The sequence below is a fragment of the Ranitomeya variabilis genome, chromosome 4 (assembly GCF_051348905.1).
Source record: "Ranitomeya variabilis isolate aRanVar5 chromosome 4, aRanVar5.hap1, whole genome shotgun sequence".
Lineage (NCBI taxonomy): Eukaryota > Metazoa > Chordata > Amphibia > Anura > Dendrobatidae > Ranitomeya > Ranitomeya variabilis.
In genome coordinates, this window is record NC_135235.1 from 68,167,528 (window position 1) to 68,195,036 (window position 27,509).

At 44.0% G+C, this 27,509-nt stretch overlaps 1 long non-coding RNA gene across 1 annotated transcript in view; it reads right to left on the reverse strand.

The window, feature by feature from the left end:
- Positions 1-10,089: 10,089 nt before the first annotated feature.
- The window catches only part of LOC143769792 (uncharacterized), a 29,384-nt gene continuing 11,964 nt past the window's right edge, over positions 10,090-27,509 (reverse strand). The window contains exons 2-3 of the long non-coding RNA XR_013214488.1: positions 25,866-26,006; positions 10,090-10,537 (exon numbers count right to left, since the gene is read on the reverse strand). This is a non-coding gene — a long non-coding RNA (uncharacterized LOC143769792). The remainder of the gene's footprint in view (positions 10,538-25,865; positions 26,007-27,509) is intronic.

The following is a 27,509-nucleotide window of genomic DNA, read 5'->3' on the forward strand; positions in this document are numbered from 1 at the left end:
GGAAAAAATTGGCGTGGGCTCCCGCGCAATTTTCTCCGCCAGAATGGTAAAGCCAGTGACTGACGGCAGATATTAATAGCCAGGAGAGGGTCCATGGTTATTGGCCCCCCTGTTATGATCCCTAGTGGCTGAGGATCACAAATAGACCAGCAAGTGATTAAACTAAGGACGAGCTCTAGGGAGATGGTAACTGGACTGATCGCAAATCTGAACCTATCCAAAACAACTAGAGGTAGCCGGTGAACGTGCCTAAAAAATTCCTAGACGTCTCGAGCCAGCCTGAGGAACTAGCTACCCCTAAAGAGAAAGAAAGACCTCGCTTGCCTCCAGAGAAATAATCCCCAAAAATATAGAAGCCCCCAACAAATATTAACGGTGAAGTAAGAAGAAGGCACATACATAGGGATGAAATCAGATTCAGCAAAAGAGGCCCACTAGTACTAGAAAGCAGAAAATAGAGCAGGGGTCTATGCGATCAATAAAAAACCCTTACAAAATATCCATCCTGAGATTTCAAGAACCCACACACCAACTAACGGTGTGTGGGGAGAAACTCAGCCCACTAGAGCAACCAGCAAGCGAGGGCATTACATTTTAGCAAGCTGGAACAGAAAACATGATAAACACTGCTGATCAAATAATGAGCAAACAAAACTTAGCTTGTCCTGGATGGACTGGGAGCGAGGTAGTCAGAAGGAATCTGAGTAGCACTGATTACATCGACAGCCGGCAACAAGTGGCAGTAAAACAGAGCTATATAGGAACCTCCCAGAGGATAACGAACCAGCTGATAGCCAGAGACCAGCAGGATAACAGACAAAGCCACCAGGGGGAGCCCAAAGCAAAAGTCACACCATACCACCAGTGACCACAAGAGGGAGCCCGAACACAGAGTTCACAACAGTACCCCCCCCTTGAGGAGGGGTCACCGAACCCTCATAAAAACCACTAGGGCAATCAGGATGAGCCACATGGAAGGCACGAACCAAATCGGCTGCACGAATATCAGAGGCGACAACCCAAGAATTATCCTCCTGACCATAGCCCTTCCATTTAACCAAATACTGGAGCCTCCGTCTAGAAATACGAGAATCCAAGATCTTCTCCACCACGTATTCCAATTCTCCCTCAACCAGCACCGGGGCAGGAGGCTCAACCGGAGGAACCACAGGCACCACATACCTCCGCAACAACGAGCGATGGAACACATTATGAATAGCAAATGATGCTGGGAGGTCCAAACGAAATGACACAGGGCCAAGGACTTCCAGAATCTTATAAGGACCGATAAACCGAGGCTTGAACTTAGGAGAGGAGACCTTCATAGGAACGAAGCGAGAAGACAACCACACCAAGTCCCCAACGCGAAGTCGGGGACCCACACAGCGACGGCGGTTGGCAAAGAGCTGAGCCTTCTCTTGAGACAGCTTCAAATTGTCCACCACATGATTCCAAATCTGATACAACCTATCAACCACAACATCCACTCCAGGACAGTCAGAAGGCTCCACCTGACCCGAGGAAAAATGAGGATGAAACCCCGAATTACAAAAGAAAGGAGAAACCAAAGTAGCAGAACTAGCCCGATTATTAAGGGCAAACTCGGCCAACGGCAAAAAAGTAACCCAGTCGTCCTGATCAGCAGAAACAAAACATCTTAAATAAGTCTCCAAGGTCTGATTAGTTCGCTCGGTTTGGCCATTCGTCTGAGGATGGAAGGCCGACGAAAAAGACAAATCAATGCCCAATTTAGCACAAAAGGTCCGCCAAAATCTAGACACAAACTGGGATCCTCTGTCAGAAACAATGTTCTCAGGAATCCCGTGCAAACGAACCACATTTTGAAAAATCAGTGGAACCAACTCGGAGGAGGAAGGCAACTTAGGCAAGGGCACCAAATGGACCATCTTAGAAAAACGATCACACACCACCCAGATGACAGACATTCTCTGAGAGACAGGGAGATCTGAAATAAAATCCATGGAAATGTGCGTCCAAGGCCTCTTCGGGACAGGCAAAGGTAACAGCAAACCACTGGCTCGAGAACAGCAAGGCTTAGCCCGAGCACAAATTCCACAAGACTGCACAAAGGAACGCACATCCCGCGACAAGGAAGGCCACCAAAAAGACCTGGCCACCAAGTCTCTGGTACCAAATATTCCAGGATGGCCCGCCAACACCGAAGAATGAATCTCGGAGATGACTCTGTTGGTCCATCTATCCGGGACAAACAGTCTCTCCGGTGGACAGCGATCAGGTCTATCCGCCTGAAACTCTTGCAGCTCACGTCGCAAATCTGGGGAGATGGCAGACAAAATCACCCCTTCTCTAAGAATACCAGGAGAGTCAGGCACAAAACTCCTAGAAAGAGCATCAGCCTTCACATTCTTCGAACCAGGCAGGTACGAAACCACGAAATCAAAACGAGAGAAAAACAACGACCAACGAGCCTGTCTGGGATTCAGCCGCTTGGCCGACTCGAGATAAATCAAATTCCTGTGATCAGTTAAGACCACCACACGATGCTTAGCTCCCTCGAGCCAATGTTGCCACTCCTCAAATGCCCACTTCATAGCCAACAACTCCCGATTACCGACATCATAATTCCGCTCGGCAGGTGAAAACTTTCTTGAAAAGAAAGCACATGGCTTCTACACAGAGTCATCGGAGCTTCTCTGCGACAAAACAGCCCCCGCTCCAATCTCGGAAGCATCAACCTCCACCTGGAAGGGAAGTGAGACATCTGGCTGACATAAGACCGGAGCCGAAGAAAACCGGTGCTTCAGCTCCCGAAAGGCCTCCACAGCCACAGAGGACCAATTAGTCACATCAGAACCTTTCTTGGTCAAATCCGTCAAAGGCTTAACAACACCAGAAAAATTAGCTATGAAGCGATGGTAAAAATTAGCAAAACCCAAGAACTTCTGAAGACTCTTAACAGATGTAGGCTGCGTCCAGTCATGAATAGCCTGAACCTTGACTGGGTCCATCTCAATAGCAGAAGGAGAAAAAATGAAACCCAAAAAAGAAATCTTCTGGACTCCAAAAAGACATTTTGAGCCCTTCACAAATAAAGCATTGTCACGCAGGACCTGAAAGACCATCCTGACCTGCTTAACATGAGACTCCCAATCATCCGAAAAAACCAGAATATCATCAAGATACACAATCATAAACTTATCCAGATATTCACGGAAGATGTCGTGCATAAAGGACTGAAAGACTGAAGGAGCATTAGAAAGTCCAAAAGGCATCACCAGGTACTCAAAATGGCCTTCAGGCGTATTAAGTGCAGTTTTCCATTCATCACCCTGTTTTATACGTACAAGGATATACGCACCACGAAGATCTATCTTGGTGAACCAACTAGACCCCCTAATGCGAGCAAACAAATCAGTTAACAATGGCAAAGGATACTGAAATTTGACCGTGATTTTATTCAAAAGGCGATAATCAATACAAGGTCTCAGGGAACCATCCTTCTTAGCCACAAAAAAAGAATCCCGCACCAAGAGGGGAAGAGGACGGGCGAATATGTCCCTTCTCCAAAGACTCCTTTATATAACTCCGCATGGCAGCATGCTCCGGCACAGATAAATTGAAAAGTCATCCCTTAGGAAACTTACTACCAGGAATCACATTTATAGCACAATCACAGTCCCTATGAGGAGGTAGAGAATTGAGTTTGGGCTCCTCAAATACATCCTGGTAGTCTGACAAAAACGTAGGGACTTCAGAAGGAGTGGACGAAGCAATTGACACCACAGGAGCGTCACCACGAATTCCCTGACAACCCCAACTTGACACAGACATAGCTTTCCAATCCAGGACTGGATTATGAGTCTGCAACCATGGTAGACCCAACACGACAACATCATGCAAATTATGCAATACAAGAAAGCGAATCACCTCCTGATGAACAGGAGTCATGCACATGGTCACTTGTGTCCAGTACTGAGGTCTATTCGTAGCCAATGGCGTAGAGTCAATTCCCCTTAGTGGAATAGGGAATTTTAAAGGCTCCAAATCAAAACCACAGCGCCTGGCAAATGACCAATCCATCAGACTCAGGGCAGCACCTGAATCTACAAAGGCATTAACCGGGTAAGATGACAGGGAACAAATCAGGGTAACAGACAAAATGAACTTAGGCTGTAAAGTACCAATGGTGACAGATTTATCAACCTTTTTTTTGCGCTTAGAGCATGCTGAGATAACATGAGCTGAGTCACCACAGTAAAAGCACAACCCATTTTGCCGTCTATAATTTTGCCGTTCACTTCTGGTCAGAATTCTGTCACATTGCATAGATTCAGGTGTCTGTTCAGAAGACACCGCCAAATGGTGCACAGGTTTGCGCTCCCGCAACCGCCGATCAATCTGAATGGCCAGAGTCATTGACTCATTCAGACCTGCAGGCGTAGGGAACCCCACCATGACATTCTTAATGGCTTCAGAAAGACCTTCTCTGAAATTAGCAGCCAGGGCACACTCATTCCACTGAGTAAGCACCGACCATTTCCGAAATTTCAGGCAGTACACCTCTGCTTCATCTTGCCCCTGCGAGAGGGCCAATAACGCTTTTTCAGCCTGGTTCTCAAGATTAGGTTCCTCATAGAGCAATCCAAGGGCCAGAAAAAACTCATCCACACTGAGCAATGCAGGATCCCCTGGCGCCAATGCGAAGTCCCAATCTTGAGGGTCACCACGCAAAAAGGAAATGATAATCTTAACTTGCTGAACGGCATCACCAGAGGAACGAGGTTTCAAAGAAAGAAACAACTTACAATTGTTCTTAAAATTCAGGAACCTAGATCTATCTCCAGAAAACAACTCCGGAATAGGTATCCTAGGCTCAGACATAGGACTGTGAACAACAAAATCATGAATACTTTGAACTCTAGCAGCAAGATGATCCAGACTGGAAGCCAAGCTCTGGACATCCATGTCAGCAGCTGAACTCAGAGCCACACCAAGATTAAGAGGAGGAGAGAAGCTAGCACAGCAGCTAGACACACGGCAACAACAAGAAAGAAAAAAAATTCTCAAGGCTTCTTTTCTCCTGCTTCTGCCATACAATTAACACTTTGTTGGCCGGCTGTACTGTTATGATCCCTAGTGGCTGAGGATCACAAATAGACCAGCAAGTGATTAAACTAAGGACGAGCTCTAGGGAGATGGTAACTGGACTGATCGCAAATCTGAACCTATCCAAAACAACTAGAGGTAGCCTGTGAACGTGCCTAAAAAATTCCTAGACGTCTCGAGCCAGCCTGAGGAACTAGCTACCCCTAAAGAGAAAGAAAGACCTCGCTTGCCTCCAGAGAAATAATCCCCAAAGATATAGAAGCCCCCAACAAATATTAACGGTGAAGTAAGAAGAAGGCACATACATAGGGAAGAAATCAGATTCAGCAAAAGAGGCCCACTAGTACTAGAAAGCAGAAAATAGAGCAGGGGTCTATGCGATCAATAAAAAACCCTTACAAAATATCCATCCTGAGATTTCAAGAACCCACACACCAACTAACGGTGTGTGGGGAGAAACTCAGACCACTAGAGCAACCAGCAAGCGAGGGCATTACATTTTAGCAAGCTGGAACAGAAAACATGATAAACACTGCTGATCAAATAATGAGCAAACAAAACTTAGCTTGTCCTGGATGGACTGGGAGCGAGGTAGTCAGAAGGAATCTGAGTAGCACTGATTACATCGACAGCCGGCAACAAGTGGCAGTAAAACAGAGCTATATAGGAACCTCCCAGAGGATAACGAACCAGCTGATAGCCAGAGACCAGCAGGATAACAAACCAAGCCACCAGGGGGAGCCCAAAGCAAAAGTCACACCATACCACCAGTGACCACAAGAGGGAGCCCGAACACAGAGTTCACAACACCCCCCCGTGGCTAAAAACATCTGCCCCCAGCCACCCCAGAAAAGGCACATCTGGAAGATGCGCCTATTCTGGCACTTGGCCACTCTCTTCCCACTCCCGTGTAGCGGTGGGATATGGGGTAATGAAGGGTTAATGCCACCTTGCTATTGTAAGGTGACATTAAGCCAGATTAATAATGGAGAGGCGTCAATTATGTCACCTATCCATTATTAATCCAATAGTACGAAATGGTTAATAAAACACACACACATGATCAAAAAGTATTTTAATGAAATAAACACACAGGTTGTTTTAGTATTTTATTGCTCTCTCAATCCATTTGCAAACCCTCGCTTGGCAAAATAATAAACGCACAAGATACATACCCTGAGATGAACCGTCACGTCCCACGAGGTAATCCATCTGAAGGGGTTAATTATTTTACAGCCATGAGCTGCGCTAATGCACTCGCTCGTGGTTGTAATCCCCGGGGAATGAAGGAAATCTGAGTGATCTGTACTTACATTGAGCTGCGGTGAGGCGCCCTCTGGTGGATGAACTCATATGAACTCGAGCGTGGGAACTTTTCCAAGGCTGCAGTTCATGAGTTCATCCACCAGAGGGCGCATCACCGCAACTCAATGTAAGTACAGATCACTCAGATTTCCTTCATTCCCCGGGGATTACAACCACGAGCGAGTGCATTAGCGCAGCTCATGGCTGTAAAATAATTAACCCCTTCAGATGGATTACCTCGTGGGACGTGACGGTTCATCTGAGGGTATGTATCTTGTGCGTTTATTATTTTGCCAAGCGAGGGTTTGCAAATGGATTGAGAGAGCAATAAAATATTAATACAACCTGTGTGTTTATTTCATTAAAATACTTTTTAATCATGTGTGTGTGTGTTTTATTAACCATTTCGTACTATTGGATTAATAATGGATAGGTGTCATAATTGACGCCTCTCCATTATTAATCTGGCTTAATGCCACCTTACAATAGCAAGGTGGCATTAACCCTTCATTACCCCATATCCCACCGCTACAGGGAGTGGGAAGAGAGTGGCCAAGTGCCAGAATAGGCGCATCTTCCAGATGTGCCTTTTCTGGGGTGGCTGGGGGCAGATGTTTTTAGCCACGGGGGTCAATAACCATGGTCCCTCTCTAGGCTATTAATATCTGCCCTCAGTCACTGGCTTTACCATTCTGGCGGAGAAAATTGTGCGGGAGCCCACGCCAATTTTTTCTGCCATTTAACCCTTTATTTTAGCAGCTACAGCGCTGAAATTTTGCACATACACACTACTAACATTAGTAGTGTGGAATATGCAAAAAAAAAGGGGATATGAGATGGTTTACTGTATGTAAACCATGTCTCATATCATGTCGGGTTTAGGCAGGAGAAATGAAAAGCCGGCAATTGAATTACCGGCTTTTCACTAACACCGCTGCGTATTTCTCGCAAGTCACACTGCTGGTCCGTGTGGAATCCGTATTTTTCTCGCCCCATAGACTTTCATTGGCGATTTTTTTGCGCAATACACTGACAAACGCAGCATGCTGCGATTTTGTACGGCCGTAGAACGCCGTATATTACGGATCCGTAATATACGGCTGATAGGACGAGACCCATTGAGAAGCATTGTGCCGTATGTTATGCGAGTTTTACGCACGTAGTTTCTGCGCTCTTACGTCCGTAAAACTCGCATGTGTGACGGCGGCCTAAGAGTCTCCTCTTTCCTCCACTCATTACCTGTAGTAATGGCACCTGTTTAAACTTGTTATCAGTATAAAAAGACACCTGTGCACACCCTCAAACAGTCTGACTCCAAACTCCACTATGGTGAAGACCAAAGAGCTGTCAAAGGACACCAGAAACAAAATTGTAGCCCTGCATCAGGCTGGGAAGACTGAATCTGCAATAGCCAACCAGCTTGGAGTGAAGAAATCAACAGTGGGAGCAATAATTAGAAAATGGAAGACATACAAGACCACTGATAATCTCCCTCGATCTGGGGCTCCACGCAAAATCCCACCCCGTGGGGTCAGAATGATCACAAGAACGGTGAGCAAAAATCCCAGAACCACGCCGGGGGACCTAGTGAATGAACTGCAGAGAGCTGGGACCAATGTAACAAGGCTTACCATAAGTAACACACTACGCCACCATGGACTCAGATCCTGCAGTGCCAGACGTGTCCCACTGCTTAAGCCAGTACATGTCCGGGCCCGTCTGAAGTTTGCTAGAGGGCATTTGGATGATCCAGAGGAGTTTTGGGAGAATGTCCTATGGTCTGATGAAACCAAACTGGAACTGTTTGGTAGAAACACAACTTGTCGTGTTTGGAGGAAAAAGAATACTGAGTTGCATCCATCAAACACCATACCTACTGTAAAGCATGGTGGTGGAAACATCATGCTTTGGGGCTGTTTCTCTGCAAAGGGGCCAGGACGACTGATCCGGGTACATGAAAGAATGAATGGGGCCATGTATCGTGAGATTTTGAGTGCAAACCTCCTTCCATCAGCAAGGGCATTGAAGATGAAACGTGGCTGGGTCTTTCAACATGACAATGATCCAAAGCACACCGCCAGGGCAACGAAGGAGTGGCTTCGTAAGAAGCATTTCAAGGTCCTGGAGTGGCCTAGCCAGTCTCCAGATCTCAACCCTATAGAAAACCTTTGGAGGGAGTTGAAAGTCCGTGTTGCCAAGCGAAAAGCCAAAAACATCACTGCTCTAGAGGAGATCTGCATGGAGGAATGGGCCAACATACCAACATCAGTGTGTGGCAACCTTGTGAAGACTTACAGAAAACGTTTGACCTCTGTCATTGCCAACAAAGGATATATTACAAAGTATTGAGATGAAATTTTGTTTCTGACCAAATACTTATTTTCCACCATAATATGCAAATAAAATGATAAAAAAACAGACAATGTGATTTTCTGGATTTTTTTTCTCAGTTTGTCTCCCATAGTTGAGGTCTACCTATGATGTAAATTACAGACGCCTCTCATCTTTTTAAGTGGTGGAACTTGCACTATTGCTGACTGACTAAATAGTTTTTTGCCCCACTGTATATATGTGCATGGAGTCCATAAATACCTTTACAGGACCAGTTCTTTCCCCCATTATTGAGAATTATTTCAATTGTATTACAAATGAGGCTGAAGAGCACCTAAATACGTGGTGTAAAAACATCTCAATGGGAACTAGAGTAGCATTGCACCAAGTTTTGGAAGTGGTCACATGATTATCGACATGACCACTGCCATCTTGAGTGTTGCAGCCGTTCTGGCCCATACCATCAAGAATTTACAATACTGATCCGTGGATGGTAGTTGGCAGAAGTGGTGGTAATCATGGTTTGTCATCTACCATGGGGAGCAGAGTTTGAATATTTAATCACCTCTTTATAGATTACCTATCACAGGTCAAAATAGATCAGTTTTGTTCTTGTTTTATTCATACTGATCTTCAAGGTATGCCATTTTTTTTCTCTAAATATGCACATTAACATTTAGTGCTACTTTTTATGGCACTAACAAGGGGATGTGTCTCACAGGGTAATAGTGCAGAGAACGCTGAAGAAACGCCTATAAAGAATCCTGTGAGCCAAAATCCCTTTGTAAAGACCATAACAATTAAAACTAAATAATAAGACCATTACCTCTGTAGCCATATGTCAGAGTAAATAAATAAAAAAAAAAACAACAGAAAAAAATAAATACAAATCCTGGCCAATCTTGACCTGTTGACAAGTCCTCTTTAAGACCAGAAGACAAAACTTTTAAAAGCCTAGAACAAAAAACTTAGTGAAATAAGTATTTGTCAGCCGCTATCACTAAACCTCACCTTTGGAAGAAAAAAAAGACTATGCTAAACACTTGCACTAAAAATTGGAAACAACAAGTTATCCGCAATGTGTAAATAACAGCACTTGGATAGCCCAAGGTGAACATGGGTGTCGAGGATCTTCATGCCCTTGGTAGCCAAGCAGAATCTAGTCTTCTATTGAATAATGTTGATATATAAATTCTATTGTCTTTTAATCTCTGTCCAACAAGTGAAATCCAAAATAAACTAGCCATAAGAGATAAAAATTAATCTGACAATTTTTACAAATGGATTTAGTATTGTGTGCAGTGTAGTAATAGTAGCAAATGACAGTAGACAACTCTCTTAATATATTTAATTCTTGCTGTGATTTTTCCTTCAATGCAAAACAGACTTTTTTTCAGCAGACCAGTCATTCATTTGCTCATCAGGCTGGCTTAGCATGATATTCATACACTGACATACATTGACACCCTGCGAAGCCATGTGTTTAGAATATCCTATTAATATTACATTATTACATCTGCTGAGAAGGAAGGCAAAATGTCAAATTGCAACTGTTAATCTTAGCACAGCGGGTCCTCACTGCATCTTCAGTTTTAATGAGTTCACTTAGGCAACGCTCTATTTCCTGTCCTGCTGTTCAGTCCAACGCTCCTTCTTTGTGTGACCGCAGTGGAAAAGGTTTAAATGTCATCTCCGGAAACCTGTTACTTTTCCATTTCATTTTCCTTCTTTTTGTCTGCCAGTGACTTTACTTGCAGAATTCTGTATATAAGGTGTGATATATTGAGCCATACATATTTAACTAATTTTTTATCTGTAAAAATAATAACAAAAAATACCAGCAAATACAGAATAGTCATCGTCTACAAAGATATTAAAATAATTTTATCATGGTTCAATCACTTTTTTTTATATTTTATGACCATTGAATAAAAATGCATAATACTGAGGTTCCAAATTTGTGACCTACAATGTTGCCAAGTACAAGGGTCCTAAATCCCTGTTCTTTTCCAGAGAATAGGATAGTCTTGCACTGTCACTCTTCACAGATCCCATATTTTCTGTTTCCAATGTTTCTGCACACTCTCATCTTGATCTTCGGACATGTGACACATCGTTGAGCCCTACCTCATACTGTCCTCAGATTGCATAACAACAACCTACTGACGGATTCCATTTAATAATTGGATCACTGATACTGCTCTGCAGTTAATTTGTCGTCCAAAACCAAGAACCAATAAAGAAAAATTATATTTCAATTAATCTCAGTTTGTTTCACTGCGGATTTAACATATTACTATAGTGGAGCCATTCCACTTCCCCTTACTGTTGGGGTTCCTCAAGGATCAGTCATAGGCCCCCTCCTCTTCTCTTTGTATACTGCCCCTATTGGACAAACAATCAGTAGATTTGGTTTCCAGTACCATCTCTATGCTGACGACACCCTATTATACACCTCTTCTTCTGCTTTCACGCCAACCTTCTTAGAAAACAGTGATTGTCTTACCGCTGTCTCTAACATCATGTCCTCCCTCTATCTGAAACTGAACCTGTCAAAAACTGAACTCCTCGTGTTCTCTCCCTCTACTAACCTACCTTTGCCTGACATTGCCATCTCCGTGTGCGGTTCCACCATTACTCCAAAGCAACATGCCCGCTGCCTTGGGGTCATCCTTGATTCCGAGCTTTCATTCACCCCCCACATCCGATCACTGGCTCGCTCTTCTTATCTGCATCTCAAAAACATTTCTAGAATTCGCCCTTTTCTTATTTTCGACTCTGCAAAAACTCTTACTGTCTCACTTATTCATTCTCGTCTGGACTATTGTAACTCTCTACTAATCGGCCTCCCTCTTACCAAACTCTCCCCGCTCCAATCTGTACTGAATGCTGCTGCCAGGATCATATTCCTCACCAACCGTTACACCGATGCCTCTACCTTGTGCCAGTCATTACACTGATTACCCATCCACTCCAGAATCCAGTACAAAACTACTACCCTCATCCACAAAGCACTCCATGGCTCAGCACCACCCTACATCTCCTCTCTGGTCTCAGTCTGCCACCCTACCCGTGCCCTCCGCTCCGCTAATGACCTCAGGTTAGCATCCTCAATAATCAGAACCTCCCACTCCCGTCTCCAAGACTTTACACGTGCTGCGCCGATTCTTTGGAATGCACTACCTAGGTTAATACGATTAATCCCCAATCCCCACAGTTTTAAGCGTGCCCTAAAAACACATTTCTTCAGACTGGCCTACCGCCTCAACGCATTAACCTAACTATCCCTGTGTGGCCTATTAAAAATAGAAAAAAACAAACAAACAACAAAAAAAAAAACATAATCAGGTTCGTCGCATCATGTTCTCATACACTTTATGCAGTTAATAGCCTCTGTGTCTGTACTGCTACATACTTAGGCTGTCAACTGGTTCATGCAGCTTTACATGAACACCCGAGCCTTACACTATGGCTGGTCCAAATAACTAAAGCAATTGTTACCATCCACCTCTCGTGTCTCCCTTTTTCCTCATAGATTGTCAGCTTGCGAGCAGGGCCCTCATTCCTACTGGGATCTATTTTGAACTGTGATTTCTGTTATGCTGTAATGTCTATTGTCTGTACAAGTCTCCTCTATAAGTTGTAAAGCGCTGCGGAATATGTTGGCGCTATATAAATAAAAATTATTATTATTATTCTTCAGTGTGGCTACTTTCCTGCAACCTGTGACTTTTGGACTTTCCACATTAAGAGGATCCAGAACACAAGAGAATGAGCTAACAATAAAATGAATATTGTAATAATAAATGGCAACACTTGATTGCTTTTGAATGCAATTATTGGATATTTACAGTGAGACAATGTACAAGTCTGTTTCAAGATTTTGCATTTTTAGTGCAGCCCCAAGTCACTGATATAATGAGTGCAATATATTCCCAAGACACTATACTTGAGATGGGGTTGAGTTTCTTGTGAGATCTGTTACAATATCCTTTTACAACTGCCCTGCAACCGGTACTATAAAATAAGCGGCTAAAAATGTCACTGTAATCACATACGTGCTTCTCTGACCCAAGTTTACAATGATCCTTTGGTAGCGTACAAGCCTGAGTATCCAAATTATATAGACTCACATATTGGGACACACCACTCATCTCTGAATTCAGGTTTTTCGTTCAGTCCCATTGCCTCAGGAATATAAAATCCAGCCCCTTGCCATGAAATCTGCCTTTACACACATTTGTGAAAAAAATGGCTCGTTCCAAAAAAAAGAACTACCTTAAATTCCAGTAATAGGACGTCATCGATGAAACAATTCACAATTAACAAATTCTCCCCTCCTAAATATTCTACCATCAACTTTGGGTGGTGTTATTGTAAAGTGGAAGCGTTTAGGAATCAAAGAATCTGTAATTATTATTCAAGGCCACCACGTTACTGGTAAAGTCTAATCTACGAAGGAGTCAAAAGAGTCAAAAGTAAGGAGCTGTAGCTTATAACTTTAGCTCTCCATACACCGGGGGTGGACTCTGACACAGAGGAGCTCCTGTGTAGGACTACCTGCATATAGACACGTACATTTCTAACATTTACACGCTTATTCACATTAGGCACACATATATGTATAGACGACTTGGCTTTTTTTGATGTTCGTTAGTTCATTTTTATTTTTACGTAAGCATCGCTAAGTGAAGTCTTATTTTTTGTGCTGATGAACTGTATTTTTTTAAGTACCATTTTGCCAAAACCTGTATGTAGGTCTCATTTATATAACTTATTTTATGGTTTTAGAGGAGGAAAAAAGTACAATCACATAATTTAGCAATGGGTTATGTATGGGTTAGTACGATTACAGAGTTACCAAATATGTCCATGTAATATATTGTTTTTTGTGTCATTCAACTTCAAAAAGTGTTTAAACGTGATGATTGCAATGGTTTTTCATTATTTTTTGGACAATTTTATAGGAAAAAAAACTATAAGTTTTATTTTACCCCTAATATACAGGTATATAGTGGCATGTAAAAGTTTAGGCACCCCTGGTCAAAATTACTGTTATTGTAATCGGTTAAGGAAGTTGAAGATGAAATGATCTCTAAAAGGCCTAAAGGTAAAGATAACACATTTTCTTTGTATTTTAGAGGAAAAATATATATATATTGTTATTTATTTATTTATTATTTTTTCATTTTAAAAATGACACAATGGAAAATTGGCCAATGCAAAAGTTTGGACACTTTTGGAGATTTGTCTGCTTAGATAAGTTTGACCAAGGTTTTAGACTATTAAGGATATGGCTTGTTCACTATCATCATTAGGAAAGGCCAGGTGATGCAAATTTTTCAGCTTTATAAAAACCCAGCCTCCTCTAACCTTGAGCCAAAAAACAGCAGCCATGGGTTCTTCTAAGCAGCTGCCTAGCACTCTGAAAATGGTGGAGGCCCACAAAGCAGGAGAAGGCTATAAGAAGATAGCAAAGCATTTTCAAGTTGCTCTTTCCTCAGTTTGAAATGTAATTAAGAAATGGCAGTTAACATGAACAGTGGAGGTCAAGATAAGATCTGGAAAACCAAGCAAAATTTCAGTGAGAGCTGCTCGTAGGATTGCTAGAGAGGCAAATCAGGACCCCTGTTATGACCCCAATGGCGAGGGTCTCAGAGGAACGTGGAAGTCTGCAGAATACAAAAATCCAGCTCATAGGGCAGTGGTAACTGGGTTGACCATATATCTACTCCTAACGCCAACACTAGAAGTAGCCGGGGATCATTCCTACGTTGATTCTAGATGACACGCGCCAGCCGGAGAAACTAGCTACCCCTAGTAGAGGAAAACAAAGACCTTTCTTGCCTCCAGAGAAGGGGACCCCAAAGCTGGATAGAAGCCCCCCACAAATAATGACGGTGAGGTAAGAGGAAATGACAAACACAGAAATGAACCAGGTTTAGCACAGAGAGGCCCGCTTACTGATAGCAGAATAAAGAAAGGTAACTTATATGGTCAACAAAAACCCTATCAAAATCCACACTGGAAATTCAAGAACCCCCGAACCGTCTAACGGTCCGGGAGGAGAACACCAGCTCCCTAGAGCTTCCAGCAAAGGTCAGGATATAGATTTGGAACAAGCTGGACAAAAATACAAAACCAAAACAAATAGCAAAAAGCAAAAGGCAGACTTAGCTGATATAACTGGAACCAGGATCAGTAGACAAGAGCACAGCAGACTAGCTCTGATAACTACGTTGCCAGGCATTGAACTGAAGGTCCAGGGAGCTTATATAGCAACACCCCTAACTAACGACCCAGGTGCGGATAAAAGGAATGACAGAAAAACCAGAGTCAAAAAACTAGTAACCACTAGAGGGAGCAAAAAGCAAATTCACAACAGTACCCCCCCCTTAGTGAGGGGTCACCGAACCCTCACCACGACCACCAGGGCGATCAGGATGAGCGGCATGAAAGGCACGAACTAAATCGGCCGCATGAACATCAGAGGCGACCACCCAGGAATTATCCTCCTGACCATAGCCCTTCCACTTGACCAGGTACTGAAGCCTCCGCCTGGAGAGGCGAGAATCCAAGATCTTCTCCACCACGTACTCCAACTCGCCCTCAACCAACACCGGAGCAGGAGGCTCAGCAGAAGGAACTACAGGCACAATGTACCGCCGCAACAAGGACCTATGAAATACATTGTGAATAGCAAACGACACAGGAAGATCCAGACGAAAAGATACAGGATTAAGGATTTCCAATATCTTGTAAGGCCCAATAAAACGAGGTTTAAATTTGGGAGAGGAGACCTTCATAGGAACAAAGCGGGAAGAAAGCCATACCAAATCCCCAACGCGTAGTCGGGGACCCACACCGCGGCGGCGGTTGGCAAAGCGCTGAGCCTTCTCCTGTGACAACTTCAAGTTGTCCACCACATGATTCCAGATCTGCTGCAACCTATCCACCACAGAATCCACCCCAGGACAGTCAGAAGGCTCCACATGACCCGAAGAAAAGCGAGGATGGAAACCAGAGTTGCAGAAAAAAGGCGAAACCAAGGTGGCGGAACTAGCCCGATTATTAAGGGCAAACTCAGCCAACGGCAAGAATGTCACCCAATCGTCCTGATCAGCAGAGATAAAACACCTCAAATAAGCCTCCAAAGTCTGATTGGTTCGCTCCGTCTGTCCATTAGTCTGAGGATGGAAAGCAGACGAAAACGACAAATCAATGCCCATCCTACTACAAAAGGATCGCCAGAACCTGGAAACGAACTGGGATCCTCTGTCTGACACAATATTCTCAGGGATGCCGTGCAAACGAACCACGTTCTGGAAAAACACAGGAACCAGATCGGAAGAGGAAGGCAGCTTAGGCAAAGGAACCAAATGGACCATCTTGGAGAAGCGATCACATATCACCCAGATAACGGACATGCCCTGAGATAGCGGAAGATCAGAAATGAAATCCATGGAGATATGTGTCCAAGGTCTCTTCGGGACAGGCAAGGGCAAGAGCAAACCGCTGGCACGAGAACAGCAAGGCTTAGCTCGAGCACAAGTCCCACAGGACTGCACAAATGACCGCACATCTCTTGACAAGGAAGGCCACCAAAAGGACCTGGCCACCAGATCTCTGGTGCCAAAAATTCCCGGGTGACCTGCCAACACCGAGGAATGAACCTCGGAAATGACTCTGCTGGTCCACTTATCCGGGACAAACAGTCTGTCAGATGGACAAGACTCAGGCCTATCAGCCTGAAATCTCTGCAACACACGTCGCAGATCCGGAGAAATAGCTGACAAGATAACTCCATCTTTAAGAATACCAACAGGATCAGCGACTCCAGGAGCATCAGGCACAAAGCTCCTAGAAAGAGCATCGGCCTTCACATTCTTTGAACCTGGTAAATACGAGACAACAAAATCAAAGCGGGAGAAAAACAATGACCAGCGGGCCTGTCTCGGATTAAGGCGTTTAGCAGACTTGAGATACATCAGATTTTTGTGATCAGTCAAGACCACCACACGATGCTTAGCACCCTCGAGCCAATGACGCCACTCCTCAAATGCCCATTTCATGGCCAACAACTCCCGATTGCCCACATCATAATTTCGCTCGGCAGGCGAAAACTTCCTAGAGAAAAAGGCACAAGGTTTCATAACAGAGCAACCAGGGCCTCTCTGCGACAAAACGGCCCCTGCCCCAATCTCCGAAGCATCCACCTCAACCTGAAAGGGAAGTGAGACGTCAGGCTGGCACAAAACAGGCGCCGAAGTAAACCGGCGTTTCAACTCCTGGAAAGCCTCCACGGCAGCAGGAGCCCAGTTAGCTACATCGGAGCCCTTCTTGGTCATATCCGTCAAAGGTTTCACAATGCTAGAAAAATTAGCAATAAAACGACGGTAGAAGTTAGCGAAGCCCAAGAACTTCTGAAGACTCTTAACTGACGAGGGCTGAGTCCAATCAAGAATAGCTCGGACCTTGACTGGGTCCATCTCCACAGCAGAAGGAGAAAAAATGAACCCCAAAAAGGGAACCTTCTGTACACCAAAGAGACACTTTGAGCCCTTGACAAACAAAGAATTTTCACGCAAAATTTTAAAGACCAACCTGACCTGCTCCACATGCGAATCCCAATTATCAGAAAAAACCAAAATATCATCCAGATAAACAATCAAAAATTTATCCAGATACTTCCGGAAAATGTCATGCATAAAGGACTGAAAAACTGAAGGCGCATTGGAGAGCCCAAAAGGCATCACCAAGTACTCAAAATGACCTTCGGGCGTATTGAATGCGGTTTTCCATTCATCACCTTGCTTAATGCGCACAAGGTTGTACGCACCACGAAGGTCTATCTTGGTGAACCACTTGGCACCCTTAATCCGGGCAAACAAGTCAGACAACAGCGGTAAAGGATACTGAAATTTGACAGTGATCTTATTTAAAAGCCGATAATCAATACAAGGTCTCAAAGATCCGTCCTTTTTTGCCACAAAAAAGAATCCCGCACCAAGAGGGGAAGAAGACGGACGAATATGTCCTTTCTCCAGAGACTCCTTGATATATGAACGCATAGCGGTATGTTCAGGTACCGACAGATTAAACAGTCTTCCCTTAGGAAACTTACTGCCTGGGATCAAATCTATAGCACAGTCACAGTCCCTATGAGGAGGCAGTGCACTGGACTCAGACTCACTGAAGACATCCTGATAATCAGACAAATACTCCGGAACTTCCGAAGGCGTAGAAGAAGCAATAGACACAGGCAGGGAATCCCCATGAATACCACGACAGCCCCAACTTGAGACTGACATAGCCTTCCAGTCCAGGACTGGATTATGGGTCTGTAACCATGGCAGCCCTAAAACAACCAAATCATGCATTTTATGTAAAACCAGGAAACGTATCACCTCGCGGTGTTCAGGAGTCATGCACATGGTAACCTGTGTCCAATACTGCGGTTTATTTGCTGCCAATGGTGTAGCATCAATACCCCTAAGAGGGATAGGATTTTCTAATGGTTCAAGAGTAAAACCACAGCGCTTAGCAAATGAGAGATCCATGAGACTCAGGGCAGCACCTGAATCTACAAACGCCATGACAGGATAAGATGACAGTGAGCAAATCAAAGTTACAGACAGAATAAATTTAGGTTGCAAATTACCAACGGTGACAGGACTAACAACCTTAGCTATACGTTTAGAGCATGAAGAGATAACATGTGTAGAATCACCACAGTAGTAGCACAAGCCATTCCGGCGTCTATGAATTTTCCGCTCATTTCTAGTCAGGATTCTATCACATTGCATTAAATCAGGTGTCTGTTCAGACAACACCATGAGGGAATTTGCGGTTTTTCTATCACATTGCACCGAATTAGGTGTCTGTTCAGACAACACCATGAGGGAATTTGCGGTTTTGCGCTCCCGCAACCGCCGGTCAATTTGAATAGCCAGTGCCATAGTATCATTCAGACCTGTGGGAATGGGAAAACCCACCATAACATTCTTAATGGCTTCAGAAAGGCCATTTCTAAAATTAGCGGCCAGTGCACACTCGTTCCAATGTGTCAGCACGGACCATTTCCGAAATTTTTGGCAATACACTTCAGCCTCGTCCTGCCCCTGAGACATAGCCAGCAAGGCCTTTTCTGCCTGAATCTCAAGATTGGGTTCCTCATAAAGTAAACCGAGCGCCAGAAAAAACGCATCAAGATCAGCCAATGCCGGATCTCCTGGCGCCAGCGAAAAAGCCCAATCCTGAGGGTCGCCCCGTAAGAACGAAATAACAATTTTTACTTGCTGAGCAGAATCTCCAGATGAACAGGGTCTCAGGGACAAAAACAATTTACAATTATTCACGAAATTCCTAAACTTAAACCTGTCTCCGGAAAACAGTTCAGGAATCGGTATTTTAGGTTCTGACCTAGGATTTCTGATAACATAGTCTTGTATGCCCTGCACACGAGTAGCCAGCTGGTCCACACTTGTAATCAAGGTCTGGACATTCATGTCTGCAGCAAGCATAGCCACTCTGAGGTAAAGGGGAAGAAGAAAAAAAAAAAAAAAAAAAAAAACTCAGAATCTTCTTTCTTATAATCCCTCTTCTGCAATGCATTAAACATTTAATACTGGCCTGGCAAACTGTTATGACCCCAATGGCGAGGGTCTCAGAGGAACGTGGAAGTCTGCAGAATACAAAAATCCAGCTCATAGGGCAGTGGTAACTGGGTTGACCATATATCTACTCCTAACGCCAACACTAGAAGTAGCCGGGGATCATTCCTACGTTGATTCTAGATGACACGCGCCAGCCGGAGAATCTAGCTACCCCTAGTAGAGGAAAACAAAGACCTTTCTTGCCTCCAGAGAAGGGGACCCCAAAGCTGGATAGAAGCCCCCCACAAATAATGACGGTGAGGTAAGAGGAAATGACAAACACAGAAATGAACCAGGTTTAGCACAGAGAGGCCCGCTTACTGATAGCAGAATAAAGAAAGGTAACTTATATGGTCAACAAAAACCCTATCAAAATCCACACTGGAAATTCAAGAACCCCCGAACCGTCTAACGGTCCGGGAGGAGAACACCAGCTCCCTAGAGCTTCCAGCAAAGGTCAGGATATAGATTTGGAACAAGCTGGACAAAAATACAAAACCAAAACAAATAGCAAAAAGCAAAAGGCAGACTTAGCTGATATAACTGGAACCAGGATCAGTAGACAAGAGCACAGCAGACTAGCTCTGATAACATGATAGCATTGAACTGAAGGTCCAGGGAGCTTATATAGCAACACCCCTAACTAACGACCCAGGTGCGGATAAAAGGAATGACAGAAAAACCAGAGTCAAAAAACTAGTAACCACTAGAGGGAGCAAAAAGCAAATTCACAACAGACCCCCACTTGACTGCAAAAGACCTTCAGAAAGATTTGGCAGACTCTGGAGTTGTGGCACATTGTTCTACTGTTCAGAGACACCTGTACAAATATGGCCTTCATTGAAGAGTCATCAGAAGAAACCCTCTTTTGCGTCCTCACCATAAAATTCAGCATCAGAAGTATGCAAAAGAACAAATTAACAAGCCTGATGAATTTTGGAAGCAAAGTCCTGTGGACCAATGAAGTTAAAATAGAACTCTTTGGCCACAATGATGAAAGGTATGTGTGGAGGAAAAAGGTCACAGAATTTCAGGAAAATAAAATCTCGCCCACCATTAAGCATCGGGGTGGATCAATCATGCTTTGTGGTTGTGCTGCAAACAATGGCAGGAGGAACATTTCACGGGTAGAGGGAAGAATGGATTCAATGAAATGTCAACAAATTCTTGATGCAAACATAACAGCATCTGTAAAAATTCTGAAGTTGAAAAGATGATGGCTTCTATAGATGGATAATGATCATAAACACATGCCAAAATCCACAATAGACGACCTCAAAAGGCGCAAGCTCAAGGTTTCACAATGGCCCTCACAGTCCCCTGATCTGAACATCATTGAAAATCTGTGGCTAGACATCAACATAGTAGAGCATAAAAGACAACCCAGGAATCTCACAGAACTGGAAGAATTTTTCCAAGGAAGAATGGATAAAAATCCCTCAAACAAGAATTCAAAGACTCTTGTCTGGCTATAAAAAGCGTTTACAAGCTGTGATACTTTCAAAAGGGGGTACTATTAGATACTAACCATGCAGAGTTCCAAAACATTTGCATTGGCCTATGTTCTTTTTGTAATTTTTAATATGTAAAAGATAAAATAAATATATATTCCCTAAAATACAAAGGAAATGTGTCATATTTAACTTTAGGCTTTTTAGAAATCATTTCCTCTCCTACTTGCTAAGGCTAGAAAATTAGCGTTTCTGTGCGCAGCGTATCATCTGCATACGCAAACGCATGCCAAAATGTATGCAAACGCATGCTTACACCTCGGCATCATCTTTCGCATGACGCCAATAAAAAGCTGCTTGTGCATGCGTTTAAATGCGTTTTGGCATGCAGTTGCATTTTTTACGCGCATGGTGGAGGTGGAGACGTTTCCTGGACATGCGCAGTCTAAAGTACGCATGTGTATCGAACGCATGCGTACGCATGTCCTTGCATACCAATGCGTTCCCATAGACAGAAATGCGTTTTTTTACGCACTCATCCGCATGCGCATGATTGCGCAATATTTGACGTTTAAAAAAATGCAACATGTTGCGTTCGTCGGACACCGTGAAATGAGGCATGCGTACGCATCCGCAAGCGAACGCATGCAAATGCATTTCCCTGCGTACACCATGTTAAAGATATGTATGCATGACGCATGCGGATTATACGCTGCGCACAGATACGCTTATGTGAACTCGGCCTTAACTGTTCACAATAACAGTAATTTTGACCAGAAGTGCCCAAACTTTTACATGCCACTGTATATGCTAAAGTTTCTTCCTGCTATGCAGGAGAACATGAGTTTGACTCCTGGGGAAGATTACACTGCAGGCTCGGGTCACACAAGCGTGTATTCTCTCATTTCAAAGAATCGGGTCTAATTATCCAAATCATACGCTGATCAAACTCTAATCAGAGTGTGAGCATAGTATTACCTGATTTTCTCCTTAAGGCCGGGGTTACACTTGCGAGTGCAATGTGAGAAACTCGTGCGAGTCTCTCGCATCAATTCCCGGCACTGCCGCCGGCGGTTCGGACCAGAGCGTTCAGCTGCACAGAAATGCATGCAGCCGCACACTCCGGTCCCGAGTGCCGGCGGCAGTGCTGGGTATTGATGTGAGAGACTCACGCGAGTTTCTAAAATTGCACTCGCAAGTGTAACCCCGGCCTTAAGGAGAAGATCAAGAAAAAAAATCCCCGTCTTCTCCATTCTGTCAGTTTGTGAAAATCATACTGCATTGCAATGTTATCCGAGTGCAGTCTGATGGTTTCCACAGACTCATTGACTTGCATGGCCGAGTGTGATCTGATAATCACATTAAACTCGGGCATGCTGCAATTTTTTCCTTGGACCCTGCCGGCCCGAGCAAAAAATTGGACGTGTGCACCACCCCATAGAAAAACATTCGGCTGAATGTGAGCCAATATTTTATCGGATTACACTTCAAACTAATATATAGCCATGTGCACGAGCCCTTAAGCAAAGAAAATAATTAATGATCTATGGATCTAATTCATTATTGTGCTTGCACCTTTTTTCCAGTTCTAGGGGTTATTTTGCCTATTTTTCATTTGGACCTTATTTTTTTAATGCGTGCTTTTTAATGTCTATTTTATATGTGTTTGCCTTTTTTTTATGCTTACCATTGTGGTATTCCACAGCTCTTTATAGGCATCATCACTGTCCCCTCTGTGGCTCACAATTTACATTCTCTACCAGTATGTCTTTGGAGTGTGGGAGAAAACCAGGAAACCCATACAAACACAGGGATAACATATAAGCTCCTTTTTAGATTTTGTCCTTTGTGGAACTTTAACATAAGACCCAGCAGCATAGCTACCGGGTGGCAGAGGGGGGCGGTGGCCCCGGGCCCGGTGCTCTGAGGGGGCCCACACGGAGCTACGCAATGTAACTGTATTGGCAGGCACAGCGCGCCGATACAGTTGCATCCTGTCGCAGAGCAGGGAGACACGATCTCCCTGCTCTGCCGCCCGGCTGCTGTGTGGCCCCTGAGGAGGCGGTGGGGGGCCTTGTGCCAGCAGTGGGCTCCCCGCCTATCATCGCAGGGTCAGCTGTATCGGCTACATGACCGCATTGATGAAAGAGGGAGCGATGTCCAGGCCTCACCCATCATCCCCCTGTCAGCGTCTGATGTTACCGATGCCAACACTGAGGGGGTCGCGATGACGTTAGTACTCGGCGCCCGCTGTCTGGAGATGAGCAGACGCTCGGAGCACCGCGTGAACAAGGAGGAAGAAAGGTGAGTATTCCATTTTTTTTTTATCGGGTGCATTATACTGTACTGACTGCCTAATGAGGGTGCATTATTCTGTACTGGCTGCCTAATGGGGGTGCATTATACCATGCAGGCTGCCTATGGGGGTGCATTATATTGTACTGGCTGCCTATGGGGTTGCATTATGCTATACTGGCTGCCTATGGGTGTGCATTATACTGTACTGGCCTATAGGGAGTGCATTATACTACACAGGCCTATGGGGAGGGCATTATACTATACAGGCCAATGGGGAGAGCATTATACTATACAGGCCCATGAGGCGTGCATTATACTATGTAGGCCAATGGGGAGTGCATTATACTATACAGGCCAATGGGGAGAGCATTATACTATACAGGCCTATGGGGAGTGCATTATACTATACAGGCCAATGGGGAGAGCATTATACTATACCGGCCAATGGGGAGAGCATTATACTATACAGGCCTATAGGGAGTGCATTATACTATACAGGCCTATGGGGAGTGCATTATACTATACAGGCCTATGGAGAGAGCATTATACTATACAGGCCAATGGGGAGAGCATTATACTATACAGGCCTATAGGGAGTGCATTATACTATACAGGCCTATGGGGAGTGCATTATACTATACAGGCCTATGAGGAATGTATTATACTATATTGATGACTATCTGGCACATCATACTATATGGAGGCTATCTAGGGGGCTATCATACAGTGTGGGGATTACAGTGAAGGGGACCATCACACAGTGTTGGGGCCATCAAGCAGTTTGGGGGCTACTAAGGGGTCAGTATACTGTGTGGGGGTACATTACAATGAGGAGGCATCATGTTATGTATAAGAGCATCACGGTGTGTATAGGGGAGCTGTACAGGGGGAAGACTTGGGACCTTATTCAATGTAAAGTGGGCACTTATTGTTATAGGGGAACTCAGGTTAATATGACTATCAAAGGGGCACACAGGGCAATATTACTTTCTAGGGAGCAATATGTGGGCAGTGTTTTCTAGGGCACTTGCACCCAGCATTACTATATTATAGAGCGGTGCTTTAGAATTTAAAGGGCAAAGAGAACCACACAGCAGGTGCAGTAATAGGGACACATTCGGCAGCAGTCGCCCAGTATTGGGGTATCAGGGACAGTAATAGGGACACATACGGCAGCAGCGGCTCAGTATTGGGGTACCAGTAGGATGAGGAGTTTGTGCTGGTTGGGAATGGATGGTGATGGGGCTGAAAATATGAGAAGTGAAACGTGTCTTTGTTGTAATCTCTGCAGACGCGTCCTGGATGGAAGAAGTTGTCATGTCAGTCGGGGCCAGATGGAAAAGACGGGAAAAGTGAACGATTCCATCAGAAAGAACATCAGCGGTAAGTCACCATCTATAACTGTGCTGTGATCTCTTATATCTTCTGTAGGGCTGGTATCTACCACTGACCATATGGCGGTAATATCAATGTTGGTCTTTGTATAGAGATTATTTTCAGTAACAGTGCAGTCATCTGCTGAGGTTCTCCTCCAGTATTAGGGTGTGTCACCCAGTTGTAATCAAGGTTACCTGGTTAGGGGTCCACTCAGAAGCTTCACCCCCCCCCGAACCAAAACCCTGCTACACCTCTGCTAAGACCCAATGCTGCAAGTCAACAGTGCTAACCACTGATCGACGGGGTTTGGGGTTTCTAGATTCTGCTGTTCTTCAATTGCAACTTTTTAAAAAGTTGCTAAATCTTGGTGCAAGGCTACAACAGTCCCCACTGCAAAAAAAAATATGCATGTATGGCTGTAAAACTGTTTTTGCAAAGTTTGCGATATTTTAGTGGAACATGCAACTTTCTACACTAAAAAATTGCAAAAAAGGTTGAAGACAAAAACAAGAGCATTTTTGATTTTGTGCAAAATTAATGAACTGCGTGCGTCATTTTGAAAAACATCAATGGATACTACAAGACAAAAAAATGAAAAGTAACTTAGATTTGGATAAATTACTGATAAGTTACTTTGATGATTCGCTGTAGAAAAGTTTAATAGCTGCCTATAAACAGTGAGGAACTAGAAGCAAAAAACTTTTACAGCACTCAAATGAGCTTAGAACCAGAAGGGGGCGCTATGAAGCCAAAATATTAATAACTGTATCTTCAGTACAGGTTAGATGTGTTTTTAATATCATTGACCCAAGTTTATACAAAGTAAAGGTGAAGGTTTAGTGGATCCAATTTAAAAAGAGATTTTGCAGTAGAGAACATCATTAACTTTTTATGGCATATAAAACAGATAAATGGATCCCGAGGTCTTTAACCTGAGTGTTCCCGGTTATTCATCTCTGGTACATTCCGGAACGATCACAGATAAACACAGATATTGGCTTTGATAGTATAGTCTTATCTTTCCCATCAGCATATCATCTCTTTAATGTTTAACAAATATCGTGTAATTAGGGCTGGGGTACCCAGTAGTAGAGAGGTGCCTAGAATGATTTCATGGTAGTTTACTTCTAAGTTGTAAAATTTGCTACACTTTGTTTATATCAGCAATTTTCAGCAGTGGATTTATCTCTATGAAAGTTCATTGTATTAATATTGGTCCTTATTTCCATGACTCCGGTATTATCCGGTAATGTCTGCCTCATCAGTGCCTATTATTCCCCACCCTAAACACCCACCCCTACCACAATGTACCAATAAAAAAAACACAGATTCTATATATAAAACGAGAATGTCAGCTCACCTTTCCCTCTGGTTAATATGTCCTCCAGGCTGCACGGATCCACTGGGTGAAGGTTGATAAGCATCAAATAGTTAACATCCAGCGCCTCTTTGGATGAATGATCCCAGGAAATCCAAGGTTTCTTAAAACATCTATTTATTTCTTCATATTAAAAACAGGTAACAAAAAAGGTCAGGCCGTTTGGATACACTCATGATTTTAAAAAAAGGCATAGAAACCAACATGTTTCGATCCAGGCAGGTCTTAATCATGGGGTTGCATCTCCATGATTAAGAATGATTAAGACCTTATCCGAATAGCTATAGCTCTTCCCGAATAGCTGTACTGGGAACCTGGATACCTGGAGCGCTCGCGATAATCGGCTGTTCGGCGCCGCAGCTGCATATGTCGCAGCTATTTCACTGTCACAACACACAAGCTCTCTATATATGAGTTATGACAGTGAAACAGCCGCGACATATGCAGCTGCGGCGCCGAACAGCTAATTATCGTCAGGTATCCGGGTTCTCGAGGAAGCTATTTGGGAAGCGCTATAGCTATTCGGATAAGCAGTAATCCAAAGCTATTCACTCATCCCTAGTTCTATTATCCTTAATCAAGTAGATCTACGCCATTCATTAACCCAATAAATGAAACAGATAACTGCATTCCATTCACAGTATCAATTCATGAGCAGTGTTGTATACCATTCTTAGTATTAGGCAAGAGTCACACTAGCGTATAGCTTCCGATGCGATATGCTAATGACCCACGGCTCCAGCTCTGCTCTCAATAGCCCTAAGGATGGTCTCTCAACAAGCACAATTACTAGGGCTGTTATATAAAAAAAACATATAAGTAGTGGATGAGGGAGTCCAAGCTTGAAAGGTCACAAACAAAAAGAACTAAATGTCTGAAATAGTGCGAATGAAAAGGAACAGAACATAGGCAAAGATCTATCAACAAAACATCCCCCCCAAAAAAAGAAAAAAACCCAACAACCAGACACTACTCAGGTGAACAGGCAACAACCTAAAGGCAGATTCTTAAGGTTCTTAAGAACACATGGAATTTTAAACAAAGGAGTGGGAACCCTAAAACCTTCCTCAAAACCTATGGTCAACAAATCAGCCTTATCAGGAGAACCTACCTAGATAAGGGAGTATTGTGGTTAGCTTCACCGGCGTCACTCCCATTGGTATTATTGGTAGCACGTTTGCTGTGCTGCACCCAGCTTAGAGGGTACACGGAGGGACTCCTGTACCGACGCTGAGTCTGGGGAGCCATTTCAGGAGACAGCCTGGTTGGAGGCTACGATACCGCTCTGGCACCAATGATGACAATGCCGGACACTTGGGCCTCCAGCCAGCAGGGTGGATAGGAGTCGGCTGCAGACCTCAAGTGTTCCAGCAGTAGGTGAATGGAAGACATCTTGGGGTAGGACCTAGGAGATCACAGGGGTACTGTCAACAGTCCCTGAGAGTGGGATAATGGCAAACCCCTCCCCTTCCTGCATTATATATCCCCTCATTCACCCCTCACTGGATGGTAACCCCCAACCTCTCGCCAACCCATTGTTATGCTGGTCTCCATCCATGCCGGGTGACCTGTGCGCCATATATTCACTATGGGAATCTCGATGTTTTCAGGCAACCCAATAGAAAA